We start from the raw sequence: 12,124 nt of genomic DNA on the forward strand, positions 1-12,124 counted from the left end.
GATTGGCGTCTGAAGTGGAGTACAAACAGTCTTGTGGCACTGAGTCCTATCTCCAAGTAGATAGTGTTAGAATTGAATTAAAATGCAGGACTTCAGCTAGCGTCACAGAGAATTGCTTGGCATGGGGAAAATCTCTCATACCTTTGGTGACCAATAGTGTCAGAAGTGAAGTGTCCAGTGCGAGTAGTAAAGGAAACACACAAGTGGAAAACTGAGTTTTTCTAACTCAGATATAAAGCACCTGAAGCATATTAATATTTATTAAGTTCTGGTGCTTTCTACAGTCGTTCTAACCTGATAAGATTATTTTTTTCATGGGTCAGTGGTAAATGTTGGGGATTAAGTACCCAGATTAAATGAAGCCCATTTACTCTCTCTATTACCTTGGTTTTTCATTTTTTGTGAGGATTAAATAAACTAATTCATATGATGTGCTGAGAGTGGTATCTAACATAGAGGAAGCCTACAATAAAAAGGGACAGGATTAAGTTTTAAAATTTCTTTTAAATTATTTTATTTTATATTATGTTGTTCAATACTCATATATATATTTTTTTAAAGATTTTATTTTTTTCCTTTTTCTCCCCAAAGCCCTCCAGTACATAGTTGTATATTCTCCGTTATGGGTCCTTCTAGTTGTGGCATGTGGGATGCTGCCCCAGCGTGGTTTGACGAGCAGTGCCATGTCCGCGCCCAGGATTCGAACCAACGAAACACTGGGCTGCCTGCAGCGGAGCACGCGAACTTAACCACTCGGCCACGGGCCCAGCCCCGAATACTCATATATTTTTAAATTCTGTTCTGTTTAGTCAATTGGCATTAAATAGTGTTTGAATTGTGTCCTGAAATATAATAATTAAAAGATCTAATAAAAAGAACTGCCACTGAAAAGACAGACGTACACAAGAGAACACTATGTGAAGATCCGAGTTATGCTGCCGGTAGCTGGGAGAGTCCTGAACAGATCTCTCCCTAGGACCTTCCGAGAGAACATGGTCCCAGCACCCTATTTTTGAACTTCTGACCTCTAGAACTATGAGACAATAAATTTCTGTTATTCAAAGCCACCCAGTTTGTGGTATTCTGTCATGGCAGCTTTAGAAAACTAATATAATTAGATTTACTATTTTGTGTTACACTGAGAAGACACAAAGATAACGAGTACATGATCCCAAATTAACCAGTAAACAGCTAATACAATGAAGTTTGCTAAATATAAGGAAAGATGTTTGTCATAGGTGAGGTTCTCTGATAAGCACACCGTAAGCTACAGATCTGAGTGCATGTGACTTGTTTACGGAGGCCCCAGAAAGAGTGTGAAAGAAGCAGGATAGAAAAGCAGATAAGTTTAGCAAGAGTGAGGTTTAAGTTGAAGTCTCAGACACAAGCTAATCCCAGGAGGAGCTCTGAAGCATAAATTCAAAAGCTTGTCCCAACTGGAGGCAAGAGTTGGGCTTTTGTACTCCCTTGTCAAGCATAGACCACTGGTCACCCCAGAGTGTAGGAAAGATAATGCAAGAGTGCAAGGACAAAAAAACAAAAAAAGAGTGCAAGGACAAAGAGAGCCAGACACTTCCAACCTTCTCCAGAGGCGCAAAGTGGTGCGAGGTCAAAGGGTAATACTCTGAATGCTGCAGATGCTCCTAGCTGGGGGGGCGGTGGGGGGTGGGGAGTGCACACACAACTGGTAGAGTGGATCTGGATGGGGTTTGAGGACTCAATACACGGGATTTTATGGGAGATCTTATGAGGGGCACCACGTTAACCTTGAGGGCTTAAGGAAAGCTTTTCTGGAAGGAGAGTCTTCTTTATTGAGTCTTGAGGAATGCATGTATGTAGACCAGTTGAATGTCAGTACACTTTTTCATTTGTCAATTTTGTGATCTTAATTTCATTCTACACTCTATTTACTATTATATTCCCTGGGCATTGAACTTGTGTTTGATTTAATAATGTCCTTCCCAGTGTCCAGCAGAGTGCACTCAAATGTGTATTAAAAGAATGAATGTTAAGCCTTTCTTATCAGCCTCGCTCTCCTTTTGTCTATCAGTCACTGTTCTTCTAAAGCAAATTTTATTTTTAAATGTATTCCAAGATATCCACATCTTCAGAAAGCTGTTTTTCACAGTCTACTTCTGTTACACTGTCACAGTGGCATCAGAAAACCTCACAATTTTATCAAAATATTTAAACATTATTTTAAATACATATTCTAAATGTGATGTTACAATTAATTTATGATACATATTTACTCATATTTATACATACAATTTATAGTAACTTAATTTTTAATTATGTAATTAAATTTTAGAAGATATATATATAAGACGCTGACTGGAGAAAAGAACTTTCACTGCTGTCTTAAACTTGATGTCAATAACATAAAATGTCAGTCACTAGAAACAAGAAAATGTGATTAATCCAGATATTCTTTTTAATTGACTCAAATAACTTTTGTGGAAAAAATATCAAAAGAAAATATTGTAAACTATAAAACATAACAAGTATAGATTGAATGTAAACCCTTAATTTGAAGAGTTTATTTGCAATGTGCTTTTTAAAAATCCAATTTTTAATAATAGAAAAAGTATTTAATTATCTTTGTGATTGCCTGAGAAATTTCCTATAAAAACTGAATAAAGGACAAATATTTCACACATGAATACCAGTCAATGGGAGAAAGTTACACTGCACAAAACTATTCTCTAGATAGTATTGCATTTACTAGGTAAAATTTATGATTATTTTTCCTTTAAGACTATCAATAATTTTGTTAGATCTAAAATTACATGCAAGTGAATATGGATAAAACGTAAAATTACGTCTTAGGCATCAATACATCTAGTAAAAAATGAAAACAATTGCTAGGACAGATGATATTGAAAGATTGGATTCCATGCCTCTTTTCTTCACTCTTGGTTTCTGTACCCCTGGGAGGTCTTATCTACTTTAAGCAGACGTTAGGGGAGACAACACTTTGGAAACAAGGAAAATAGAATTACAGAACTGCTAATCTGAGGACTAAAGTTTATAAAGATAGTGTACGGAGAACACAAAGAAGTATAGTCATTGCTTTTCATGAAGTGATATATTCCAAGTTTCACTGAAATTACTCAGTGACTAAACAGAATAATCAAAGGGAAAATAATTAACCAATTCTGAAAACAAAATGCCTATTTAAATATGTACTCAAAAGCGTTGTACACTTTTTTTCCACTTTATTATTGTCTCATGCGCTAAAAGTATCTTGTGGCACTACTGTAACAGATGCAAAGATACATACAAGTATACATATTTCTAAAGCTAAAAGTTACTTGAACTATTTATCTGTTCAAAGCTGTTGTCATGTATCAAATGTTAGCTGACAAGTTGTATAGAAGCCATGTGTTAATTAATTATTTCTATCTGAGTTGCTTGTCTTTCACAATAGGGTCTGAGGCCACATACCAGGTAATTCTACTTCAGTTATGGGAGTAATTTGTTTGATATTGACATCAAATTTTTCAGTATGCTTCGTGAGTTACTTTCAAGAGAATAAAAGGGTTTAGATCACAAACACACCAGTGAAATGCCAGTGGATATGATATAAAACTATACACATATGTTGAATTATCTATTTCTTATAGCTAGAAAATAAAGGAAAAATAGAAATCTAAAATTTCCTGCCTATTCTCTCTTTGCATGGGTTTTCTATATGTTTAATTGGGATAAATCAGAAATAAAATAATAAGACTGTAGTAATGAGACATATGATTTTGTAGACCCCAGTAATGTAACTCTAAATTATAGAGTTAATTTGCAAACAAACTATTCCTCCATCTTGATAAAGTATGTTCTTGCTTCCAAAAAGCATGGGGAAAGATGTAACGGTTGCAGGTAAATGCAGTATTGGATGAGAAGTGTTGTTATGATTCTATCACAGAACACCTAGAAGCACATTAATAAAGCCATTTGGCCAATCTTCTGGCTAAATAGAGAAGTTTCATGTGAAGCGACTGCTGAGTGAAAGTCAGCAAAACCTAAATGGGAAAGTATGTGAGTATTTTTCAGAAGGAGGAAAATGGGGGAGAAATCCCAGACGGAGAGAGGACCCAAAAAACCAAAGGGGAAAGAGGACACAGCTTGTTAGGGAAAAATCAAATTATCCGGTATGAGGAAAGCTCAAGAAAGACTGATTTATCAACAAAAGTAAACAAGTGATTGATTCATCAAGAAAAAAGGTCTTCTTTTGGCTAAGGGATTTGGGTGTAATCTAAGGCTTGCGTGTCTGTGCTTTGGAAGAAGCTGCTAATAATCAAACCCTTAACAGAGTTAAAGCAATGCTAAGCTGATTTTTATGACAGAAAAAAAAAACAACACTTCTGTTTTGTTTTCAAGTATATGTTTATTTTTTTTTCTTTTTACAATGGTTCATATTTGGCCAAATATTGACTTAATGATTTCTTCTCTTTTTTTCAATTATATAGGCTTCACAGAACAAGGTTTTTATTAGATTTTTGTTTAGTGTCTTACCCAACACCACACAAAATATGTGTATTGTTAGCTCAGTTCTTAAAATTTTTAATCATGAGGTCACTGGCATAGGGCAGTTTATTCAATTCGATGCTGTCACAGTGCTGAATGCCAATTATTCCTCTTACAAATTCGTGACACTCATCCCAAATTTAAACGCAGAGAAATACACATGATTAACAGAAAGACCTTTAAGGTCATGTACTTCTGACTGAATATAAGTCATATTTCGTAATGAAGTTCAGCATGTTGGCTAATTGCTTCGTGAAGTCCTAAAAATAATAGAAATACTTTAATCCAATATGCAGAGATAATTAGAATTAAATGCCTGAATTATCAACAAATGACAAGCAGAGCACTACTGAGCAGACACATTTCCTCCCAGCTCCAAACTGAGAACCATGTGCAATCATTTTGCGTAAAGCATATTTGTATTTTTAAAACACTACAATGCAATTTAACATAAAATGCCAAAAAAAAAATTGTTCTCTCATGCTTAAAGAATTTAATTTTATATTTCGGTTTCAGATGTGTAAAATAAATTTTTTAAAGAGTGCCTAATGTAAATGATGGACTCCCTTAACTGCTTTATCAAATAAGCCAGGTGCAGTAACGAAGAAGTGAGGCGTGTGTGCGATTCCAAAGCACGTGATACTGAGTGTGGAGTTTTAAGTCGTCTACACCTTTCGTATACTACTAAACAACTCTGACTGCTCCTTGTCTCTTGCTTCCTCCGCAAATTGTATTTGCCACTAGATGATTTATTTTAAAGTAGTTTTGTCTTGATGATCATTTTTGACTCTGTATGGAATGGGTCATGATTCCATAATCTATGAATCTTAAATGAATGTTTTAACAAAGAGCATAGATTATTTTTCCTTTGATTACCAGCTGCTTTGCATTTAAATTTGCTTGTGCAATCTACCTCAAATATCTGAAAGAAATCGTCCATCATTTTCTGGCTTAAAAAAGAGTATATGTCTCAATCTAAAATAGTAAAATTGTTATATGATTGGTCTGGGCTGGGAAGTTAGGGATGGGGTGGGGAGAAAGACAGGGGATGTGATGGCTAAAGAATACAGGATTTCCTTTTGAGTTGATGAAAATGTTCTGAAATTGACTGTGGCAATGGTGCAGATATCTGTGAATGTTCTAAAAATCAGTGAACTGCACACTTTAAATGGATGAATTGTATGGCATGTGAACCACATTTAAATAAAGCTGTTAAAAAAGAAGAAAACGACAACCTGCTTTTGCTGCCTCTGAAGATGGAGGAAAGGACCATGAGCCAAGGACCATGAGTGGCCTCTACAAGGTGCAAAGGGCAAGAGAACAGATTCTCCACTAGGGCCACCAGAGACCTAGACCAATCCTGCCAATTCTTTGATTTCAGCCCAGTGAGTCTCATTTTGGAATTTTGACCTGCAGAACTGTAAGATGACAAATCACTGTTGCTGTAAGCCAGTAAGTCTGTGGCTTAAATAAGCAACACAAAACTAATACACTGTACCTAGGCTATGTGACGATATTTGTAGCTGGTTAGTCGACAAAATTTCCAATAGATTCACACACAATGGATCTCCTAATAGATAGAGAAATTATTTACTACCATAAGAGGGGAAAAGTGGTGCTCAGGCAAATGTTCTACAAGTGTCATCATTTTAAAATAATATAATGAGTATAAGTAATGGATAAGTAATGGAGTATTTGGATCATGTGAAGCATCAAACCCAAATCGTTTAGTTGATATTGATTTTTGTAGCGCAAATAAAATCAATGAATAATGCATTCTCTTCTATCTTTTACTTACGGATTTTATCAAAGGAAAATTTTTTCTTCTTTCTCTTTAAAATTTTATTTTCAAAACATGTCTAGATATTTATGTTCATCTAAGTTGCAAAATCCATCATTTTCTTTTCTATTATCAATTAATGAAAAATAAAAGAATGAAACTATATTAAAATATTTTCTTTTCTTCTTACATGAAAATTTCTTTGAAATACTACCATATTGTTTTGCTAGTAATAAAGTTAGAAACATTTAGCTAATCTGCTGGGTTTCATCAAACAAGGATAAATATTAAAAAATTAAAATCCAAACTAAAAAAATTAAATGCTAAATTATAATTTAAATGTTTCTTAATAAAGCTTATTATAAATATTTAGTTCACCATAAAAATTAGCAATATAATTGTTCTATTTAAGTATATAACAGTTACATTCAATTTTGTATGTATTCTGTTCATCTTTTACATGAGAATAGTAAGGAAAAGCTTACTGCTTCTCAATTTTTGTTTGTTTGAAAAATTTATGATGTACTTGATATTTTTCTATGGAGAGGTTAAGTTGGTCCACTTAGAAACTGCTTCTTAGAAGTTCATCCTAACAATTGAATACAGGCCATGGAATGCTAATTTATTTGCATGAGATTTCAATGTTTCTTTGAAAATAATGGACTGGTAGTTTTTAATAGTGAATAGTATTAGAAAAAAAATGCCTTGGACTAAATGTTTTTAGATATTCTGTTCCAATATGAAAAACTATTTTTCATTTTGAAGTGTTTCTAAATTACGTTTTAGGTTTTGATCAGCTATGTGTAAGTTAATTCTCAGATAACTCCAAAAATTTTCCAAAAGTACTTTTGAAACAAAGTAATAAAGATCATTTGAGGAAGATTTATGATGTTTTAAAAATGTTGATTCTATATGTGGAGACTAAAAGAACATTGAATATAGTAAATTGTCTTTGGTTTCCAATGTATGTTGATAGCAAAGGGCATTTCTTTAAATAAGATGCTATACCTATCGTCTCCCTCATTATTCATATAGTGAAACAGCTTGAGAGTACAATCATTTTTGTTCTTCTCAGTCATAATTGAAGGCCATTCAAGCCTAATCTTTGTCAGTCCACATGTCTCTTGGTCTATCTTGGCTTTCTCTTAGCTTGAGTTGGCACTGTACCTGACAGGCTGTATCAATAGCTGTTAAGTGTCTGGAGAGGCAATCCACCATGGGCTCTGAGAATCCCAGCAAGTTCTTGCTGAGTCTACCAAGAATACAAGATCCTTCTGCTCATTAACTGGGCCATTTGTCAGTGCTATGTCTGTAACAAACAACCTTGAGGGATGAGCTTTTGTCTTCCCCTAGACAGAAAGCAAGCTTGTTTCTACTCACTGTAAAATCAGGGAGTCCCACAAGGAGTGTTCCTTTCCTGTAGTTCAACTCACTGCATGTAGAGTCATCTTTCACAGACCTTTTGATTAACCAGTATGGGGACTGAGGGAAAGCAGAACTGACACAAACAAATACGAAGCTCTGGCTGTGGCTTTTACCATGAGTAACAAAGTCTTTTGTCTCTGACTCAGGCTTCTTATGTCTTCTGCTAGCATCCATGAAGCAATAACAGACTAGCTTATAAACTCATAAGTAGAGTGAAATCCTAGATTATTTACAGTTCTTGATATTAAGAAGGAGTTTCAGTACAGTGTTGTGCTACTACAATACTAGGGAACCAAAGCAAAGGATTGTAAGTGGGTGGAATTTAAGCTTCTAAAGGTAGATTTGCCAGGAATTTACCTTTGCTACCCTGATACTGTATGTATCCTGTCTCATATCTGTCATTTCTATACAGTTCTGTTGCACATCGAGTTTATTGGTCATTCTGGACACAAGGACCCTTGGGGAAACCCAAGACTTACTAAATTCTGCTTTCTTGATCCATGACTGTGATCCTTGTTCCTCAAAATTAGGCATATCCCAATTCGCTTTACCTCACATAGAACTGACATGCTCAGTTTAAAAAGAAAGACACTTTATGAGTCCCAATAATTCTTACTCTTCAATTTATTGCAGGTCAGTTCCACATTCTTGAATTACAATGCCTAGAATTTTGGAGACTGTTGCTATTACACTTTTTTCAATAATATGTTATGGGATCACTATTTATGTTTATAAGATTTGTCATATTTTACATTGTTTATTTATTTAAGCACTACTAGCCTCTCACAGACACAATTAAATAACCAACCACCCACCTGCATCCTATTTGTTTCTTTAAATCACAAAGAAACTAGAACCAAAATAGATAATAGTAGTAGTTAACACTTATTGAGGGCTTATTATGTTATTATATAACATATTGCTATGTATTGAGCATTTATGAATGTGTGATATATATATACATATCTCTATATATACTCAGAAAAGCCAAAACAATGACTTTATGCTTATGAATATGAAGTTGCTACTAGTATTATCCTCACTTTGAAACTGACAAGATGAGGTAAAGGGAAGCCATGTCACTCTTCCATAGTCAGTTTTATATACTTGGCCACTTTTCTGATTTGTGGGGTTTGCAGAAGCTCCCGGATGGTAGAGCATTACTACGCATCTGCACATGGAGTTCCAACATGTTTTGGAACACGTAACATGAATTGTAGAGAGAAAATATATTAGTAGGCTGATGAAGTCCTTTCTTTATCATAATTTGAAACCTGCATCATGGAATTATTCAAACTTATTTGTATTCAATTATTCCATCACTCACCAATATATTGACTTTAAAAAAAAGATAGTGATTACCAACTCTGTACTCTGGTGGAGAAGTTAAAATATTTTTGATAACTTATGATAAACACACACAAATCTGCATATATATACACATACATACATATTCATATGCATTGCATTTTTAAAATACTAAAAAAATCTTTTTGAATTCATGTAAACAGTGTTGTGCTTCTAAGTAGGGAGTAGTTTGTAAGGATGAATAATCTCCTTTATATAGTTTCCCTAAATTTATTCATTAAATTAATTAAGACCATGATAAACTGACATTTACTTCAGTTTTAGTAATCTATACTGTTACCTAAAAATTCATATTATGTTAGTTTTGGTATAAGATGAATATTGTATAATTTCTTTGCATCAGGAAACTAAAAAAGGAAGAAGTTAAAATTTGTTCAATTTCATGATAAGAGGAAAGTGAAGGTAATGTGCAGGGGAGTTGCAATTTGAATGCACATCTGTCTTATCGCCCAATGTATTTTTCTTAAATCAAAAAATAAAATACTAGGTTTAATGAGTTATCTTTGAAACACATCTTGTCTAATCTACAGTTTATAGCATCAAAATATGTATTCAAATATTGACTAAATAGACAAAACAAATATAAGCTATTTGTGGAAACAGGCACAATTTATGGCAGGATCCAAGGTGAGAGGTCTTTCTAATAAGAGCAAGGTATTTCTTAGCAATGCTCTTTTGGAAAATTAGAGAAGAATAAAGGAAAATAAAACTAATGTTTTAGGGTGTTTTGGTGCTTAACATTATGTTTTATTGTGGTAAAATATATAAAATTCATCATTTTAACTATTTTTTTTCTTTTTTTATTGTGGTAAGAACACTTAACATGAGATCTACTCTTACAATTTTAAGTGCACCACACAGTATTGTTAACTTTAGGCACACTGTTGTACAGGAGATGTCTAGAACTTATTAATCTTTCATGACTGATTAGTACCGATTGAACAGCACATCTATTTTCTCCTTCCTCCAAGAAGCCTAAATTTGTACCTCAAGGAACTAGAAAAAGAAGAAGAAATTAAGCCCAAAGTTCACAGAAGGAAGGAAATAACAAATATTAGATCAGAAATAGATGAAATAGAAAATAGAAACACAATAGAAAAAAAAATCAACAAAACTAAGAGTTGGCTTTTTGGAAAGATCAATTTTTTAAAAAATTTTATTGAGGTCATAGCAGTTTATAACATAGTGAAATTTCAGTTGTACATTATTATTTGTCAGTCACCATATAAATATGCCCCTTTACCCCTTGTGCCCACCATCTAACTCCCTTCTCCCTGATAGCCACTAAACTGTTCTCTTTGTCCATGTATTTATCTTCTACATATGAGTGAAATCACATGGTGTTTGCCTTTCTCTGTCTGGCTTACTTTGTTTAACATAATACCCTCAAGGTCAATCAATGTTGCTGTGAATAGGACTATTTGTCTTCTTTTAAGGCTGAGTAGTATTTCATTGTATATATATACTACATCTTGTTTATCCAATCATCAGTCTATAGACACTTGGGTTGTTTCCATGTCTTGGCTGTTGTGAATAATGCTGCAGCGAACATAGGGCTGCATAAGTCTCTATGAATTGTTGATTTCAAGTTCTTTGGATAAATACCCAGTAGTGGGATAGTTGGGTCATATGGTATTTCTATTTTTAATTTTTTGAGAAATCTCAGTACTGTTGGAAAGATTAAATTTCTCACAATTGACAAACCCTTGGCTATATTTAGAAATAAAGAGAGAAGACTCAAATAAATAAAATCATAACTGGAAGAGGAGACACTACAATTGATGCTACAGAAATAAAAAGGATCATAAGAAACTACTATGAACAATTATACACCAACAAATTGGATTACCTACAAGAAATGGATAAATTCCTAGAAATGCATGCTCTTTCAAGACTGAATCATGAAGAAATAGAAAACTTAAACTGATCAATAATGAACAAAGATATTGAATCAGTAATCAAAAACTTCCCAAAAAGAAAAGTCCAAAAGCAGATGACTTTATTGATCAATTCTACTAAATCACTTAAAAAAGAATTAACACAATCCCTCCTCCACTCTTCCAAAAAATTGAAAAAGAGAGAATACTTCTAAACTCACATTTTGGGGTCAGCATTACCTTGAAACCAAAGCCAGAGAAAGACACTACAAGAAAAGAAAACTACAAGCCAACATCCCCGGTGAACATAGATGCAAAAATCTTCAATAAAGCATTAGCAAACCAAATTCAGCAACACAGTAAAAGGATCATATATCATGACCAAGTGGGATTGATCCCTGGGCTGCAAGGATGGTTCAAGGTATGCAAATCAATTAACATGATACATCACATTAACAGACTAAAAGATAAAGGTGATATGGTCATCTCAATAGCAATAGATGTAGAAAAAACATTTGACAAAATTCAACACTCTTTCATGATAACAAACTAGATATAGAAGGAATGTACTTCAGCACAATAAAGGCCATATATGAAAAGCCCACAGCTAACATCACACTCAGTGGTGAAAGACTGAAATCTTTCACTCTAAGAGCAGGAACAAGACAAAGGTGCCCACTCTTGCCAGTTTTATTCGACATAGTACTGGAATTCCTAGCCCAAGCAATTAGATGAGAAAAAGAAATAAAAGTCATCTAAATCAGAAAGGAGAAAGTAAAATTATCTGTTTGCAGAGGAAAGTAAAAATAATATTTAAATAAATTCTTATTAGTCAAGGAAAAATAGAGAATAAAGCGCAAGGAAGATTATGAAAGAAAAAACTCTTAAAATCAACAAAATCATATGACAGAGGAGAGAAAAAGTTTGAGAATTCAACTTAAATTTAGGAGCGAACTAATTTGGAAAAAGTAAATTTATGAAATATATAAATGAGTATGCACTGCAAAAAGAGCAAGTAATCAATTTGATGAATAGGAAACGGTTTTTAAGGAGTAAATGATTTTAAAATGTGATTATTTTTCCCTACATAATATATTTAATGCTAAATACTTTTGTATATTATAGCATTTTTCAATATTCCTTAAATTCC

General features: G+C 33.5%; 1 long non-coding RNA gene across 2 annotated transcripts in view; it reads left to right on the top strand.

The window, feature by feature from the left end:
- The window catches only part of LOC138923466 (uncharacterized), a 40,571-nt gene extending 38,936 nt beyond the window's left edge, over positions 1 to 1,635 (top strand). For both annotated transcript variants that reach the window (XR_011437109.1, XR_011437110.1), the window contains one exon: positions 592 to 1,635. This is a non-coding gene — a long non-coding RNA (uncharacterized lncRNA). The remainder of the gene's footprint in view (positions 1 to 591) is intronic.
- Positions 1,636 to 12,124: the final 10,489 nt, after the last annotated feature.

Source organism: Equus caballus, chromosome 3 (genome assembly GCF_041296265.1).
Source record: "Equus caballus isolate H_3958 breed thoroughbred chromosome 3, TB-T2T, whole genome shotgun sequence".
In the NCBI taxonomy this organism is placed as follows: Eukaryota; Metazoa; Chordata; class Mammalia; order Perissodactyla; family Equidae; genus Equus; species Equus caballus.